Below are 19500 nucleotides of genomic sequence, written 5' to 3'. Positions count from 1 at the left end.
TTTTTCAGAACTAATTTTTTTAACCTAGGCTCTCAAACTCAAATAGAATAGTTTTTGCTCTTTTTTTCACATTTTCTGTTACATTGTGTTCCTCTTTGCATTTAAATTTATATATTTTTTAAAAGACACCCTTGGTTCCTTAATGATCCACAGTGGTACAATACTGTGTTGTGAAATCTCCATGCATTCTCTCTATCTTGTTTTCATTTTTTCTTGGTCTTGATTTTTACTTTGATTCCTTTAAGGTCTGATAAATTAGAAAAAAGTTTCAAATTATTGAACAATTCATTCAATAATTTGCATTCTTTATGACCTAAATTCAACTAGTTTAGGGAAACATTTGACTGTATGTTACAAAGAATGTGTATTCTACAGCTAGTGCCTGAAAAACTCTATATCTATCTGTGAAGTTCAATTGGTCAATAGTGTGAATTAATTCTGAAGATTTTTATTTGATTTTTTGTGGGGTTATTGAAGAAAGAGAGGCTATGAAAGTGCCCACTACCTTTGTATTGGAACCTATTTCTCCCTTTATGTCTTTCTAAGTTGCTATAGTGGTGAATGTCCAGGGTGTAACATTGAGCCCTCCTTAATCTCCAGTACTTGGGGCTAGGTCATGAACTAGAGGCTTTTTATCTCCCCTGTTCCATAAGTGGAATTACCTGTCAGTGTTACATCAGAACTAGGATATGACAGGAATAAATTTTTCTTGATATGGCTCTGTGCAATTTCACAGCGAGGTCTAAATCCAATGCCCTCATTTTGCTGGGAATGAACCGAAGCTCCAGCCAGAAAGAAGAAAACAAACCAGAGTAACAATCACAAAACAAATCAAAACAAACTAACTAACTAACAAAAACCAGATTTATAAATACATTATTAATGCAATGAGAATGAAAACATGTCACAATTTGCAAATAAGGGAAAGGGCAGAAATATTGTAGAAAAAGCTAAATTTTAAAAATTTAAAAAACAAAAGTAGATAAAAAGACTGAGAAATGAAAGAGTAAAATATATGTCTGCTGTGGAGTTCAGTTCATTTCCAGAATGAATACCCAGAACTACCATTAGTCCTGATGAATTTCAGCAGGATGTGTGCTGGGCAGACACTCAAGTAATGCAACTGGGGCTATTGCAAATTACCAAACTGTGGCATAGACCTGCATTGTGGGCAAAGCTAGGAGACCACTGAGTTCTTCACTCAAGGATAAAACATCGCTGGGAACCTAGTGATATGCCAATACTGGTCAGAGTCCATTAGGACCTGGTCCTCTCCTATGAGTTTTTCATTGCTTAACAGGTAGCAGGGGACATCAACCATAGTGCTTTACACAGACCATGTTCCCCATTCTTTAAATTCTCAGGACATTTGTAAATGATCCTCCCCTTTACCAAGACTGTCTCTTGTAAGTGCCTCCCATTCTGTCATACAGCAGGTGTCCCAGGGACCCACTATTTGTAATGCTTCTTGTTTTCTGATCCAAGGAGTAGTTAGTTCAGAACAATTGTGCCCATTTAAAGATGGCTCCTGGTTATAACAGCCTAAGAGATGATAAGATCTATATTAAATACTTCTGTATACCTTGTTTTTATGCAGAAAAAAAGCATTTTCAAATCTAACTCTTGCATTGGATGTGAAATTTTAAGAACTCTAGGTTTCCTCTGCAATTAGGATTACTAGTTTGTGGCTATTATCTGTTTGCCTGCTCTCTCCCAGTTTAACTGGTGCTTGCATGTCAGTTTTCCCTGCCCCTTCCTGGAAGCTGGCATTGCAGTTCCTGATTGTTTTATACTTTTTGTGAAATGCCTGCAGCTCCTAAGTGGTTGCTGTTTTCCCATCACAACTTCCTAGATTCCTGCTTGTCTCCTCAGTATAGTCTCTCCTTTGTTTATGTGAGTTTCTTAACTGATTGTCTTTCCAAGTATATTACATCTTACGAGGGCATCTGTGACATTATAAAAACTAAGTATTTTGTTTATAGTCTGGAAAACTCTGGCAATGTAACTCATATCCTTAAAGATTAACATTCCAAAATAGAAGTTATGACTTTCCTGGCCTCCTCAGGGGAAAAACTTCTTATCTTGTGTACCCCTTAATCTAAAATTACTGGTTTCTATCATCATTGTGATATTCATAGATATGTTTCAGATGCTACTACATTTCTTTTGTATAAATCTCATTCCGGAACTCATGTTTTCTTGTTTCTGTCATAGAAGCACCCACCTAAAAGATGATTTTACAACCTACTCTTTCTTTTCTTTTCTTTTTCTTCCTTCCTTCTTCCTTCCTCCTCTTCCTCCTCCTCCTCCTCCTCTTCTTCTTCCTCCTCCTCCTCCTCCTCCTTATTTTTGGGTACCAGGGATTGAACTCAAGGGCACTCAACCACTGAGCCACATCCCTAGCCCTATTTTGTATTTTATTAGAGACAGGGTCTCACTGAGTTGCTTAGCACCTTGCTAAATTGCTGAGACTGGCTTTGAACTCAACAACATCCTGCCTCTGCCTCTCTGATTCACTGGGATTACAGATGTGTACCACCACCCCTGGCTAACAACCTGTTCTTTCTAAATTAGACTTTTACAGGAACCCAGCAACCTCCCTGAAGCATTCCTAAAAGGAAAAAACTGAACTGCTTTCCCCATGGTTCTTGTTTTCTGATCCACAGAGTAGTTATTTCATAACAATGGGGCCCTTTTAAAGAAGGCTCCTGGTTATAACACCCTAAGAGATGATAAGACACCATCCTAAGATGATGCTAACAACCTATTCTTTCTAAATTAGACTTTTACAGGAACCCAGCAACCTCCCTGAATCATTCCTAAAAGGGAAGCCTGAACTGCTTGCCCCATGTTGCCTCTGAAAAGCCTGAAACAGTCAGGGCAGTCATTGCCAATTTCCTGTTAAACCAGTAAGGTTTTCATTAATGAGAGTGGGGAGAATGAAACAAAGACAGTGGGCAGATAGTGTAGATAATGTATGATTAGGTCAGGCAGATGAGGTTTAATTCAGAAGTAAACATAATGATGATATCTCCAGAAAACTTCCTTCTCTTTGCAACCTGTTCTCAAGAATACCTGGTCCCAGAGGAATTGTTCCTCCCAGCAAGGAATAGTTAATGAATATCCCTGCCTCTGGTCATTTCACCTTTTGATCAACATATGGGAAAGTTAAGAAGAAAGGGGGCATGGGAAGACAGGAAACCTAAAATCTATAAATGGGCAGAACACCCTCACTCCATCTGGCACCAGTTCTGTCAGAACCCCCTCCTAAAGGATCTCTCTCTCTCTCTCTCTCTCTCTCTCTCTCTCTCTCTCTCTCTCCTATTCTTTAAAGAAAACTTCTCCTTTCCTCACCATTTCTCAGGTTTTTGATCTTTAACATGGGGGAACAAGAATGTGATCTTGATTTTTCAAGATTGGTTTCAAAAGCATGCAGTAAAAGGAAGCCATATTTTAAAGAAAAACAAAATCCCCCTTTAGTAGAAAACATAATCCTACATATAAAATGCTTTAGAAAATTTTGGAGAAAAATCTTGTTTAAAGAAGAAAAACAGCAAGTTTCCAGAATAAAGGATTACAACACAAAGATGAGTTATATTTTACCCTATTTGTAATGAAGAGTTTCAAATGCACTTAAGGCAACCATCCCATGGTTTGTATGTGTGCTAGCCTCCAAAAGCTTACATGTGAGACAATAGAAAAAGTTTCAGAGGAGAAATGATTGGGTTATAAGAGTCATAAGCCAATCAATAAATTTGTCCCTTGGTAGGGATTAACTTAGTAGTAACTGAAGTTGCATGGTGTGGCTGGAGGAGGTGGGAGTAGAGGCATGGTTTTAGGTATGTATTTGTTTCTGTAAAGTAGAGACTCTCTGCTTTCTCATTATGATGTGAGCTTCTTCCTTTCACCAAGCTCTGGCACCAGGATGTTTAGCCTCATCTCAAGCCCCAAGGAATGGAGCCAGTCTTTTATGGACTAAGACTTCTGAAAGTGTGAGCACTTAAAAGTTTTCCTCCTTTACAAATGTTCTGGTCAGACTTTTGAACTGTGAAACTACACAAATTAAGGGAGCATAATGTAAAAATAGAGGTACAGAATGCATGTACAATAAGTATGGATGTACAATAGGTTATAGAACCTGGAAACCACACAGATTTTGATTAAATGATTTTTAATTTGTTCTAATTAGTTATACATGACAGTAGAATGCATTTTGACACATCATACATAAATGGTTTATAATTTCTCGTTCTTCTGGTTGTACAGTTTGTAGAATCATACTGCTTTTGTAATCATATGTGTACACATGGTAATAATATTGAATTCATTATGCTATCTTTCTTATCCCCATGCCCCCTCCCACTCCTTTATTCCCTTCTGCCTATTCCAAAGTATCTCTATTTTTTCCAAGCCCCCCTTATTGTGAATTAGCAGCTACATATCAAAGAAAACATTGTACCTTTATTTGTTTGGTATTGGCTTATTGAAATTAGCATGATATTCCTCAGCTACATCCATTTACCTGCAAATGTCATAATTTCATTCGTCAATTAGTTTGAGTAATATTCCATTATGCATGCATTCCACATTTGCCTTAGCCATTCACTTGCTGAAGGACATCTAGGTGGGTTCCATATTTTGGCTATTGTGAATTGAGGTGCTAAAAACATTGATGTGGTGACATCTCTGTAGTGTGCTGATTTTAGTTCCTTTGGGTTTAAAACAAGAAGTGGGATAGTTGAGTCAAATGGTGGTTCCATTCCAAGTTTTCTGAGTAAATGCCATACTGATTCCCATAATGGTTGCATCAATGTGCAGTCCCAACAGCAATATGTTAGTGTATGCTTTCCCAATATCCTTGCCAAAATTTATGATTGCTTGTATTCTTTTTTTTCTACCAATGCTCTTTTTATTTATTTATTTATTTTTAAAAATTTTTCAAATTACTTATACATGACAATAGAATATGCTTTGATACATCATACATAAATTGAGTATAACTTTTCATTCTTCTGGTTGTGCATGCTGTGGAATCACACCAGTCATGTAGTCATATATGCACATAGGTTACTAATGTTTGATTCATTCTGCTCTCCTTTCTACTTCCATATCCCTTTCCCTCCCTTCATTCTTTCTGCCTAATATAAAAGGACCCTATAATATAAATAGAAAAATGAATAATATTTGCAAATAATACATTTGATAATGGATTTGCATCCAGAATATATAAAGTTAGCAACTCAAAAATAAGAATAGCACTAAAGAAAAAAAAATGACCAAATGATCTGAATAGACATAATTTCAAGAAAAATATTCAAATGGCCAATGGACACCTGAAAATAACATTGCAAGCATTAGAAGGAAATTCAGAACAGAACCATAATGAAGTATCTCCCTACTCCACCAATAAAATGGTTATAATAAAAATAATAATAAAATTTTGGCAGTAATATTAGATATTAAAATATTCATGCAATGCTGGTTAGAATAGAAATTGGTTCAGTCAGTAGATTACAGTCAGCCAAACTCTCAAAGGTTAAACATAAGATTTTTTTTAAAAAGTATAGTTGGAGACTTCTCTTTTCTCTTTCCTATGTGCCTGTCTTATTTTCAGAATTAAGTGATCAAATTACATTCATTGAGAGGGTAAAAAATATGCTTTATGTGTTTTGTTTTGATTTTTGGCTTGAATTATTTAATACAAAAAATGGAATCAGTTTTACAGTGAGATCTTGGGAAATTTATTTGTAGTATATAATCCTAACTTTCCTGGGCCTTTTGAAAGTTATCTTACAAGAATATAAAATCAGAGGAATTTCTTTTAATAGTGTCATGTAATAAAAGAAAAAATCAGTGATCAAACTCGGAGTACTACAGAAAAATGTACATTAAAGTGTTAGAAACCTATGGACATCACTTGTATAAGACACACCAAGAACGCATATACTCCACACATAGAGCTCTGAGGACTTCTCTAGACAACTGCATACAAATTTTACCTTTGCACTATTCATTTTATTTATCTTTGAAAAATAAATTTAAACTTCACTAAATGGCTTGATGAATATAGACACAGAGACTGAGGACTTACATGTATATTTCTAGCACAACTATACATGTAACACTAAGAAAATTGTTTCCCTTTAGTTCAATTAGATTTCTCATTTAGAAATCATCTTGTCATTTTGCCTAATGAATTCCTTCTAAGTTGCATGACAGTGTTTCCATTACATATCAGGAAGCTCTTAATTGTGTTTTCTAACACTTCCACAGTCCTTTCACTACAGTTTTGCAATTCATTCCCTGGAATGCAAATTATTACTGTCATGTTTTAAAATATCCATCAATTAAAAAAATGATTAAAAAAATGTGATTTCATATTTGAAAATACTTTCAGCGCTTCTTTGAAATTATTTCTTATCTTGGTTGTATATAAAGTATGCTGACACCAATTTGTGTCTTCATACATGTACTTTGGATAATGATGTCTATCATATTCCACCATCCTAGCTAATCCCCTGCCCCCTCCCTTTTTCTCCCAGTCCTCTACCCTATCAAGAATTCGTCTATTTCTCCCGTGCTCCCCCTCCTTATCCCACTATGAGTCAGTCTCCTTATATCAGAGAAAACATTTGGCATTAGTCTTTTTGGGATTGGCTAACTTCACTTAGCATTATCTTCTCCAATGCTATCCATTTACCTGAAAATGCCATCACTTTATTCTCTTTTATTGCTGAGTAAAATTCCATTGTATATATATGCCACATATTTTTTATCCATTTATCCACAGAAGGGCATCTAGGTTGGCTCCACAGTTTAGCTATTGTGAATTGTGCTGCTTTAAACATTGATGTGCCTGTGTCCCTGTAGTATGCTGATTTTAAGTCCTTTGGGTATAGTTCAAGGAGAGGGATAGTTGGGTCAAATAGTGGTTTCACACCCAGATTTCCAAGCAATCTCCATACTGCTTTCCATATTGGCTGTACCAATTTACAGTCCCACCAGCAATGTATGAGTGTACCTTTTTTCCCACATCCTCACCAACACTTACTGTTGGTTGTCTTCATAATAGCTGCCATTCTGACTGGAGTGAGATGATAACGTAGAGTAGTTCTGATTTGTATTTCTCTGATTGCTAGAGATGTGAACATTTTTTCATATATTTGTTGATTGATTGTATATCCTCTTCTGAGAAATGACTGTTCATGTCCTTGGTCCATTTGTTGATTGGGTTATTTGTTTTTTAGGTGCTTAGCTTTTTGAGTTCTTTTTTATCCTAGAGATTAGTGCTTTATCTGATTTGTGAGGGGTAAAGATTGGCTCCAAGGTGTCTGTTCACCTTACAGATTGTTTCTTTTGATGAGAAGAAATTCTTAGTTTGATTCCATCCCAATTATTGATTCTTGGTTTTAATTCTTGTGCTATAGGAGTCTCATTAAGGAAGTTGGAGCCTAATCCCACATGATGAAGATTAGGGCCACTTTTTCTTATATTAGATGCAGGGTCTGGGTTTTAATTCCTAAGTCCTTGATCCATTTTGAGTTGAGTTTTGTGAATGGTGAGTGATAGAAGTTTAATTTTATTTTGTTGCATATGGATTTCCAGTTTTCCTGACACCATTTGTTGAAGAGGTTATCTTTTCTCCAATGCATGTTTTTGGCACTTTTGTCTAATATAAAATAATTATAATTTTATGGGTTGATCTCTGTGTCCTCTATTCTATACTATTGGTGTACCAGTCTGTTTGGTGGCAATACCATGCTGTTTTTGTTACTATTGCTCTGTAGTACAGTTTAAGATCTGGTATAGTGATGCCACCTGCTTCACTCTTCTTGCTAAGGACTGCTTTAGCTATTCTGGGTCTCTTATTTTTCCAGATGAATTTCATGATTCCTTTTTATATTTCTATGAGGAATGCCATTGGGATTTTGATCAGAATTGCATTAAATCTGTGTAGTGCTTTTGGTAGTATGGTCATTTTGATAATATTAGTTCTGCCTATCCAAGAGCAAAGTATATCTTTCTTCCTTCTAAGGTCTCCTTTGATTTCTCTGTTGAGGGTTCTGTAGTTTTCCTTGTATAAATCTTTCACCTCTTTGTTAAGTTGGTTCCCAATTATCTTTTTTTTTTTTTGAGGTTATTGTGAATGGGATAGTTTTCCTCATTTCCTTCTCAGAGGCTTTGCAACTGATATATAGAAATGCCTTTGACTTATGGGTGTTGATTTTATATCCTGTCACTTTTCTGAATTCATTTACTAATTCTAGAAATTTTCTGGTTGAGCTTTTTGGGTCTTCTATGTCTAAAGTTAGATCATCACCAAATAGTTCTAATTTAAATTCTTCTTTTTCTATACATATCCATCTAATTTCTTTTTTCTGTCTAATTGCTTTGGCCAGTGTTTCAAAAACTATGTTGAATAGAAGGGGTGAAAGAGGGCATCGCTGTCTTGTTCCAGTTTTTAGAGAGAATGCCTTTAATTTTTCTCCATTTAGAATGATGTTGACCTGAGACTTAGCATAGGTAGTTTATGGTTTTGAGATATGTTCCTGTTATCATTAGTTTTTCTAGTGTTTTGAACATGAAAGGGTGCTGTATATTTTAAATGCTTTTTCTGCATCTATTGAGATGACCATATGATTCTTATCTTTGAGTCTATTGATGTGATGAATTATATATATTGATTTCTGTATATTGAATCAACCTTGCATCCCTGGGATGAATCCCACTTGATCCTGGTACATAATCTTCTGATATGTTTTTGTATTTAATTTGTGAGATTTTTATTGAGAATTTTTGCATCTATGTTTATTAGATATATTAGTCTGAAGGTTTCTTTCTTTGATGTGTCTTTGCCTGGTTTGGGGATTAGGGTGATATTGGCAATAATCGAATGAGTTTGGAAGGATTATAGGACCCTAAATGTATAAAATTATAACAGACTCACCACAAGGTGCATTACAATGAAAATGCCTAGCATACAGAATAAGAATTACATTTTAAAGGACACAAGAGAAAAGGATCAGATTACATACATAAAGGGGGAAACCAATTCAGATCTTAGATGATTTCTCAACCCACACTCTCAAAGCTGGAAGGACTCAGTCAACATATATCAAGCTCTGAAGGAAAATGGATGTCAACTAAGAATTTTATATCCAGCAAAACTAATCTTTAGATTTGAAGATAAAATAAAAACCTTCCAAGATAAGCAATAATTAAAAGTATTTACAACTAGAAAGCCTGAACTACATTCTCAACAAAATGGGAATAAAATTTAAAAAGTGAAAACCAGCAAAAGGAGGAACTACACCAAAAGAAAAGCCAATCAAAATTGAACCAAAGCCAAATTGAAACTAGAAATAATCCAAAATAAATAAGAGTATACATCATATCTCAATGATATCACTGAATTTTAATGGATAATTCATTTTTATAAGTTTGACAAAACAAACAAAGGGAAAGAATAGTCTTATTATGGAATAAATGTGGGTGCAAAAACTGATGATCCATATGTAAATAAAATACAATTTGTGAGGGTGGGCTGTAGCTAAGTGGTGTAGCACTAGAATCCCACATGTGAGGCATGGGATTCAATCCTCAGCACTATGTAAAAAGAAATATATAAAAATATTGTTTTCATGGCTGGGATTGAGGCTCAGTGGTAGCGTACTCATCTAGCATGTGTGAGGCACTTGGTTTGAGCCTCAGCACCACATCAAGATAAATTTTAAAAGAGGTATTGTGTCCATCTACAATTAAAAAAAGGTTTTTAAAAACAGATTGTTTCCATCTACAACTAAAAAATATTTTAAAATACATTTGCTTCTTCAACCTTACCATGTATAAATATTAATTAAGGTAGTTCAGAAATTTACATGAGCAAGGTTTTAGTATATAAGTGAATAACAAAAATGTATAAATATTTATACCTTGAGTATGGTAACAGATTCTTAGCTAGGGTACAAATGCATGAAAAATTTATAATGGAATAATTTCATTTCATCAAACTTAAACATATTCTACATGAAAGAACACTATTAACAAAATAAAGAGAAAAATCACTAATATTTGCAAATCATATAAATATTAATGGATTTATATCAAGACTATATAAAAAAGATAGGAACTAACTAATAAGAATAACACCAAAGCAACAAATGATCTTAAAAGACATAAAAAATCTTAATAGACATAATTCCAAGAAAAATATGCAATGGCCAATGGACAACTGTAAAAATAATATTACATTTATGGAAAGGAAATTCAGAACAAAGCCATATTGAGGTATCTCACTATATCATCAATGGTGTTGTTATAATAAAAATAATAATACAGTGCTAGCATTGATTGAGATATTAAAATACTCAAGCAATGAGTATTAAAATACTCAAGCAATGCTTATTAAGTTAGAAAATTGATTCAGTAAATAGAGTTAAGAGTTATCCAGATCCTCAAATGTTAAATAGAGTCTTACAAAAACCTAGAAATTTTATTTTAACTTATATGTCAAATAGAAATAAAAATATCCAAATAAAACTAATACATAAATATTAATAATTAAGATTATTCATAGTAGCCAAAGTTGGGAAAAACTAGTGTGCAAAAAACTTAGGAATGAATTAAAAAACATTATCAATTTTACCATGAATTGTGATCTGCCTTTCATAGGGAACACACAAATGTTAACAATGGGCACAGAAGGATAAGGTAATAATTTTATAAAGTCGGACCACTTGTTATGGGCCAGGCTATACAGGCAATGACCAAATAGATTGCATTTTACCCTGAGACTCCATATCAAGTAAGAAATGCTTCTCCCATGGGAAAGTCCTTCTTCTGTACCTGTTAATAGTTACCTAACATAATATACTTGGCAACACAAAATAGTAAATAAAGTAAATAGTAAATACACAATGTAAAATTTTTATATAGTAAATACACAATGTAAAATTGTTCTCTTTGTTTTTCACTTTTCTTGGCAATGTACTTAGTTAGAGATTGATTGCCTACACATTAGTAACAATCTCTAACTTGTACTGAACTAGGGTAATTTTGATCCATTTCCCTTCTGCTTTCTTACTGCTATGCTACTCATCTGGCATGTGTGAGGCATTTGGTTTGAGCCTTAGCACCACATCAAGATAAATTTAAAAAGAAGTATTGTGTCCATCTACAATTAAAAAATGTAAAGAGTTAGTATTTCATGGGAAATACTAATGTATTCATTGCAATGTCTCACTAACTGCCAAATTCAGCTTCTCTACATGCTTGCTTGCAGCTATGTCAACCCAGATATGGTTTTTGTGGTTTTTGCCTTTAAATATCCTAAAATTCTCAGGCTCAGGGCTGTTTCTTGCAGAGACACTTATGGGTCCTGAGGGGGAGCAGTCACTGGCTGGCCAGCTGAATAAAAACTCTTCAATTTGAACAAAACTGGGACTTGGTGTGTTTTTTGAGTGACCTGTGACCTGCCAAACAACACGCTGAGCTGACTCACACATGCTTTATTTTTTTATATAAAAAATATTACTGCAGCCCTGCCTGATTTAAATCAAAAGATTATGTTACATTTCCTAGCAAAGAAGTTGTTATCTACCACAGAAATGAAGACCCAAAATGTCAATAAAAATACAAGTTACCCTGAGGAGAAGGAGAGGTGGAATTTTATGATCCTTACAAAGACCTCCTTACAAAACAGGGAGATAAGGATAAATAACCTTTCACCTTAAAGTCTGTTTACCAATTAGAACAGGTCAGCATGGTACAGAGAGACCTAGAATTTTCCTGGAATTAACCATGCACAGTGGGAATTTAAAGGTTGGGTGGTAGCCTTCTGTTTTTCAAAAGTCAAAGGAACACCTGTGAAGACCCTCTGGAAAGCTCCCTGGGTTCCCCCTCAAAAAACTGGAGAGAAGGAAGTGCATGTCCTTCTCCTGAGAGAACCACTCGTTCTCTCAAATTGTTCCCTTTTCCTTTTTCCTGTCCCTTCAATAAACTTATGCCTGCTACTCTTAGCAATGTGTCTGAAATATCTAATCAGAGGAGAAATCAAGTCATGTTAAATACCAAAAATTAACAAAAATGGCTGGGAATCCAAATCTTGTCTAAATAATAACCCTGAATGTTAATGGCCTAAACTCACCAATCAAAAGACATGGACTAGCAAATTGGATCAAAAAAGAGACCCAACAATAGGTTGCCTCCAAGAGACTCATCTCATAGGAAAAGACATCCACAGGCTGAAGGTGAAGGGTTGGGAAAAGTCATACCACTCACATGGACTTTGGAAGCAAGCAGGGGCTTCCATCCTCATATCAAATAAATAAGACTCCAAGGTCAAGTTAATAAAAAGAGATAAAGAAGAACACTACATACTGCTCAAGGGAACCGTACCAACCAGACTTAACAATTATAAATATATATGCCCCAAAACAATGGAGCATCTACGTTCATCAAACAATCTCTTCTCAAGTTCAAGAGTCAAATAGACCACAACACAATAATTTTGGGTAACTTTAACACACTTCTTTCACCACTGGATAGATCTTCTGAAAAAAAAAAAGCTGAACAAATAAACTATAGTACTCAATAATACAATCAATAACTTAGACTTAACTGACATATATAGAATATTTGATCCTTCAACAAGTGAGTACACTTTTTTCTCAGCAGCACATAGGGCCTTCTCTAAAATTGACCATATATTATGCCACAAACCAATTCTTAGAAAATATAAAAAAATAGAGATACTACACTGCATTCTGTAAGATCAAAAATCAGAATGAGAAAGGATTTCCATGGATGTCTTAGATCACTGACATAACTAATGCCCTGTCATAGCATGAAAAGGAATGAAGGCCTGACACATACTACAACATTGATGAACCTTTAAGACATAATGGTAAGTATTGATATCAATCACCAAAACCCATAACAATTATTTAAAAGTGTTGAAATCAATCACTAAATACCATATATTATATAACAATTCCTTGAAGTGTCTCCATAAGAAACCTATCTATAGAGAGATTAAATTGATTAAATATTACCTATCAATGAGGCATATAGGATGATTAGAGGTGCTAGGAGGGTTTGGATTTAAAACATTTCCACATTGAATATTAACTGAGGTTTCCAATTCTGAGATTCTTTTCTGAGATTGAACAACTGATATATACACTTAAAATGGTGGTTTGTATACTACATGAATTATATGCAAACAATTACTTTACTGCAAATATATTTTAAATGATACCTAAGAAATGTTGTTTCAACTGTATATTTAGTTTACTTGCAGTCAAGAAATCTATAAGCAAGATCACCTCACTTGCCATTGTTCCTTCCATATTCTAAAAATCTGAACATAGGAGAGATGATCATGCATGCAGGATCATAAATTCTTAACTGTGGGAATGCATTTATATCATTAAAGAGTCATTAAAATACACAAGCATGAAGTCACCTAACCTTTGATTTTTCAACTTGGAATCCAGATATTCTAAATGTTCACTTGTATATTTACTTTGATGGGTACAACTTACCTTTTAACCAAATAATGATTTTTTTTTCTTAGATAGCAATAAGAATAGAGGGAATTCAATGTGAAAGGAAGCCTTGCATTTCACCAGGATGTATATGAAAATGACTGCAGTTCTGCTCCTGTTATTGCTGAGTCTTCACTTTGGTTCTGGAAGTTGTGGAAAGGTGCTGGTGTGGGCAATGGAATACAACCATTGGAACAATATAAAGACAATACTGGAGGAGCTCCTACAGACAGGGCATGAGGTGACTGTTTTGCAGCCTTCAGGTTTCATTTTTGTGAATAGTGACAAATCATCTGCAATTAAATTTGAGAGCTATCCTTCATCATTGTAAAGAGAAGATATATAGACTTTTTCTTCTCAATCACTAAGTGTGTTGATTAATGAGATGCAAAAAAAACATTTTGGAAATATGCTTCAATATTTCATGAAATTTTGAATCAATTTTCTGATTATGTCGAGAATGTACGTAGAGATGCAGTTTTGAACAAGAAACTCTAGGCAAAATTACAAGAGTCAAGGTGTGATGTCATTCTTTCAGACGCCATTTGTTCCTGTGGTGAGCTGCTAGCTGAAATTCTTCAAAAACCATTTGTGTACACTCTTCACTTCTCTCCTGGTTACATAGTGGAAAACTGTATTGGGGGGGACTTCTCTTTCCTTCTTCCCATGTGCCTGTTATATTCTCAGGATTAACTGATGAAATGACATTCAATGTATTGGTAAAAAAAATCTATATCTATATATACAAATATATATATATATATATATATATATATATATATATATATATATACTGTACATGCATTATTTTGATTTTTGGTTTGAATCATTTAATTTGAAGAGATGGAATCAGTTTTACATGAAATACTAGGTAAGTGACTTGTACTATAAGGTCTTAACTTTTCTAGACCTTTATAAAGGTGAACTTATAACAATATAAAATCAGAAAAAATGTTAGTAGTTTCATGTAATAAAATATAATCATTTATCAAACTCAGAGTGCTACAGAAAAATATACATTGAAGTGTCAGAAACTTCTGTATAAAACACACTAGAAAATCATATAACCATCACATAGAGCCCAGAGAACTTCTCTAGGCAACTGCATACAGTTTACCATTGCACTACTCATTTTATTTATCTTTGAAAACTAATTTTAAACTTTACTGTCTTGAAGAACCTAGACACAGAGATTGAGGACTTATACTCATATTCCTATTACAATGATCCATGTAGCCTAAGAAAATTGTTTCCCTTTAGTTTAATTAGATTCTTTATTTAGAAACTCTTTTGTCAGTTTGCCTAATAAATTACCCTTCCACTGTGTGACATTGTTTCCATCCCATACCAGGAGGCTCTTAATTGTGTTTTTTTAGCACTTCCAAATTCCTTCACTAAGTGTTTGAAATTCATGCTCTTTAAGGCCTATAATGTTAAAGCACAAAAAATGTAGATTGTCAGTCTTGTGTTTTAAAATATCTGTCAAAGAAAAAAAGGATAAAAATTAAAACTAAACAAAACTAAATTAAAACTAAATTTGCAAGCTCCTAACGTGAACCCAAAGCAGTAGTAGGCACAAAGAACAGAATCATATTTAAACTCCTTTTAGTTCACTTGCAGAACAAAGGTCAGAGTTTTCTCTAAATTATACAAACTAGATGAAAGAATGCTGAAATGTTCTTTTATTAGCATGGTATAAATAATGGGTTATGTAACTCTAATGTTTGCTTACATTTGTGTTACTTTTTCAACTTTAGGTAAAAAAACTAAATATTTGTGTCTATACTGGCTAGCTTATTTTGGTGCAATTAACCTTGTAAAGAATAAAGAGATTACAGATAATGTCTACTCCAAAAGCTCATATATAAATGTGATATATATGTATATTTATATACATATATATGAAAAAATATATAATTATAAGCATCATATGTAATAAATATAGACTATGTATGTATATTTTCCATGTACACATAGTAGCTTTATCAAACTACACACATCTTTTGAAAAGAATGCATTTGGATGCATTCTACACAAATGAAGCACAATTTCTTTCTCTAGCCGAATATGATTCAGAGTCACACCAATACTATAATAACACATGTACACAGGGTAATAATGTCTGTCTCATTCCACCAACTTTCCCATCACTATATCCACTACTCTCCCTCACATGTCTCTGCACAATACAAAATTCCTACATTCTTCCCTTCCCCACCATTAAGGATTAGCATCTGCATATCAGAGAAAACATTTGGCATTTGTTTTTTTGAGTTTGACTTATTTCCCATAGCATCCATCAATTTACTTGCAAATGCAATAATTTTATTCTTCCTTAAGACTGATTAATATTCCATGTATATATATACTTTATTTTCTTTATTCATTTATCTGTTGGTTCCATAGTTTAGCTATTGTGAGTTGAGTGGCTATGAACATTGATGTGACTGCATCATTGTAATATGCTAATTATAAGACTTTTGGGTATAAACTAAGGAGTGGGATAACTGAGTCAAATGGTGGTTCCATCACAAAATTTTTGAGGAATCATCATATTGCTTTTCATAAAGTTTGCACCAATTTTAGTTTCACCAGCAATAAATGGGTGTACATTTTCCCTCACATTCTCAACAACATTTATTGTTGCTTGTATTCTTGATAATCACCATTCTGACTGGGGTGAGATGAAATGTTAGAGTAGTCTTGATTTGCATTTCTCTAATAGATAAAGATGATGAACATTTTTTCATATGTTTGTTGAGCAATTGTATTTCTTCTTCTGTGAAGTGTCTGTTCAGTTCCTTAACACATTTATTTATTTGGAGTTTTTTTGGTTTTTTTGTTTGTTTGTTTGTTTTTGTTTGGTTTTCAGGGTTTTGAGCTCTTTATATCTCCTAGAGATTAGTGCTTCATCTGAGGTGCAAAACTACACACACTCTTAAACATATATTTCTTCATTATTGAAAGTTCTTTCCAACACCAGGCATATTCCTATCTGCACAACAACTTCCCAATGTTCTATAGGTTTAATCTTCTATTTTCCGTTCAGGAAAATACCAGTCATTCTCTGAAAGAATATTGAGAAGGAACAAGCATGTACCACAGGAAAGTGCTGAATATGCGAAGAAACAAAATAGCACAGTCTCTGCCCCAAACATCTTCCATTCCGCATTGAAGTGTAGACTGTGCACAAGAAAGAGAAATTGTGTGGGAAATGTTATGATAAGGAAAGACCAGAAGTGTTTCTTGTATACCCCAAGTCTATAGGGGGCCTCAATAATATGCCCTGAGAGATCATGTGTCTCCATAACATAACTGATAAACAACAAGAATAGAAAAAATATATATTGCACAGGTAACATGGAGTGCAAATTGTGGATTTTTAATGAATACTTATTAATTTATAACACTTGAATTTGTAGGCTGCCCTGAGTTTATAACTATGAACAGATCTAAAATTTTATAGAATTATATATCTTAAAATGAAGCAAAAAATTAATGTATTTTAATGAATATCACACCTTTATAACACAGTTGTAAAGCAAGCATTTTTTACTACTTCATTATGTGATCATTTAAGAGACTTTTTGGCTACATCTTCAGTAGCAGCATAAAATGTGATCTTATTCAAAGTTTAAAATCCAATATGGTCACCCCTCATTCCACAAGCAGTGAAACAAACAGTCTGAACTGCCAAACACTTAGGTAAAATATTTCTCCATTTAGATAAAGGGATAATGACAGTGTCAATAGAAAAATTAAGATAACAGATAAAAGAGGACAAGAAAGAGGATGATTAGCAGACTAATCATAATATTTAAGAAAGGTTGTTGTGGTAATGAAGTTTCATAAATAAGATTCATATCCACATCAGTGATTGTCAGACCTTTATGAATTCTTATAGCTCCAATGTGCTTTCTCACCACACACCATTAGATTCTCAGAAATTTCCATATATTTGGAAAATATAGAAAAATTCATAAAAAATGCACATTTTCTAAATTTTTTAATGGTTTAAATAGCTAGAAGAAAGGGTTTGAAATGTTCCCAGCAGAAAACAATTGAAAAATGCTTAAGATGGCACAGTTGTTAATTACTTTGATTTGATCATTTAGCTTTATATACATGTGGTGAATTATCACACAAATCTCCAAAACATGTACCACTATTATGGGAAAGTAAAAATTTTACAAAGTATCACACAAAAATAAAATGCCTAGCTCTATTTGCTTCACCACTTTAGAAATTATACGGACAAAAATGTTATGCTGTAATCATATTTATAGCATTTATTTATAAAAACATTGGAAATCATTTAGATATACAACATGGAGGAATAATGTAAAATATATACTTTTTTCATGTTATACAATTACAATCATTTTATACAAGAATACCCACTTTATTTTCAGCCATTTTGCAAATATATTTGGAAAATGAGGGATCTACATTAAATAAGATTGTTATTTTCTTGGAGGATGAAAAGGCATGTATAATATGTGCCTAAATATCTATAAATATGTGCCATATATATGCACTTAGTTGTAAGAATAGAAAACAAAATACAACAAAAACATGCAAATTTATATGTATTTGTTATCTAAGTATAGATCCCAGGTCCTCTTAATTACTATATCTCTAGCCCTTAAAACACACATAAGTTAAGTAAATTGAAATTTTAAACAACAAGTAGTTTATTGGTAAGATAATTTCTGTTTATTATACTATTCCAATTTTTATGATGAAATTTTAAAATTTAATTTTAAAGGTTGTTGTAGAATGAGAAGGACTAGTCTTCTCAGTGGTTAATCTGTGCTATTAGGATATTTCAATTAATCATATAAGTATGCACAAAATTTTTAAAAAAATGAATGAATGAATAAATAAATAAAATTAAAAAGGCATATTTCCCATAATAGGGATGAATAAGTATTTAAGCAGAGGATCGGTGAGATTAAATAGCAAATAAAATGGGCTACATTACTAAAAGTCATCTGAACACATGAACTATCTGGATGTATCATGTGAGCCACAGGAATAATGCATTCATCATGAAGAAGACATTATCAAATTAAAATTATAATTTTAAACAATGCTGAAGACAATATGGGACCTGTAACAAATATGAAGTTATTTTATGTTGTTGCTTAAGATTTTTTTTCCGAACAAAGCCTAACCAGTGGTTAGAAAATGAAATATGCTATGTGGTTTTTGAGAATGTGAATATCATTTCACATATGAAAACAGAAAACAGTGACTTGAAAACAGAAACAATAAGAAAAGTGTGGAAATTGACAAGATTTCAAAAAACTTTTGCATCTCTATTTCATTTTGAATAAGGGACTTTTTGAACAAGGTGCAATCATTTTTGTATATAATATATAAGGCAAAGGATGAGAAACCACCTGTTAGGATAATTCCACGACAATTTCAGGAAGCATGTTTTTTTTTTCAGAAATTACAAAACACTGAAATGAGTTATTCAATAGTGTGAACAAATCTCTACTGGAGAAAGGCCTGGTGGAATTCTCCCACTTGTGTGAATTTCCTGCCAAACCCAGTAGGTGATATCAAAAATCTGTCACAGTCAGGTATACACAGGATATTCTACAGGGACCTCAATTTTACAATATGATTTCATGTCATAATATGTACAGAAATATGTTCATCAAACATGTAGCTAAATATATAAACTATTAGGGAATAAACATGACTCTTAACAATAAGGATTGATTTAGTGGTACAATTTGCAATATTTTGGTGAAATTGATCTAATAAGGGATTTTAGAGCAAAGAAAAAGATATGTAAGGATTTTCTTCAATTTATCCTAATTTTTCTTTATATTTGTTGAGAAATAAAGGAGCAATGAATGCACCATACTTCTCCACACAATCATCACCGCTGCATTGTGGTATATCAAAAGTATTCTGTGAATCAGAATCTTGTACCAGT

At 33.3% G+C, this 19500-nt stretch overlaps 1 pseudogene; it reads left to right on the top strand.

Annotated features, from left to right (window-relative positions):
• The first annotated feature begins 13632 nt into the window (after positions 1-13632).
• On the top strand, positions 13633-14418 carry LOC143405661 (UDP-glucuronosyltransferase 2B17 pseudogene; annotated as a pseudogene).
• The last annotated feature ends 5082 nt before the right edge of the window (positions 14419-19500 follow it).

This window comes from Callospermophilus lateralis, chromosome 8 (genome assembly GCF_048772815.1).
Source record: "Callospermophilus lateralis isolate mCalLat2 chromosome 8, mCalLat2.hap1, whole genome shotgun sequence".
Taxonomy (NCBI): Eukaryota; Metazoa; Chordata; class Mammalia; order Rodentia; family Sciuridae; genus Callospermophilus; species Callospermophilus lateralis.
Note: the sequence above shows the minus strand (reverse complement) of the source record. Positions and strands in the feature narration are given on the sequence as shown.